Here is a 457-nt window from a genome sequence, read left to right on the forward strand (position 1 = left end):
AAGCTGCCAGGATCGAGACGGGGTCACAGCTAATCTTCCTCATTTATGTACTGTGTACTCTCTTTCAAATTTGCCTGTCCACATATTAGCTCACGACCAACACAGTCAGTGTAGTGTGGAATTGTGTTAGAATACTATGTGAGCTGGACTCTAAAAATGGCTTTCACTTCTTCAATGAGCGTTCTGATTAGTGGGTTGAGCTGCATTGTTATATGGCAAATAAATTGTATCACCTGTTGATGTAAGCTAAAGGCCGACCATAAATCCCTGGATCGACAAAATGATCATAGAGCACGAGATATACATGTATCCTCCCTTGTCGTCAACAGGGGGTCCATACCGTATTGCTTCAATAGAGTCACTTATTCAATTCGTTGAGTGTACCACTCGTCCCTGGAACGACTATGAAGCCTCTTTCCATTCGCTAAGAGGTCAGCAATACTGCATTATGCAGTCT

This window comes from Phytophthora parasitica (genome assembly GCF_000247585.1).
Source record: "Phytophthora parasitica INRA-310 unplaced genomic scaffold supercont2.28, whole genome shotgun sequence".
In the NCBI taxonomy this organism is placed as follows: domain Eukaryota; phylum Oomycota; class Peronosporomycetes; order Peronosporales; family Peronosporaceae; genus Phytophthora; species Phytophthora nicotianae.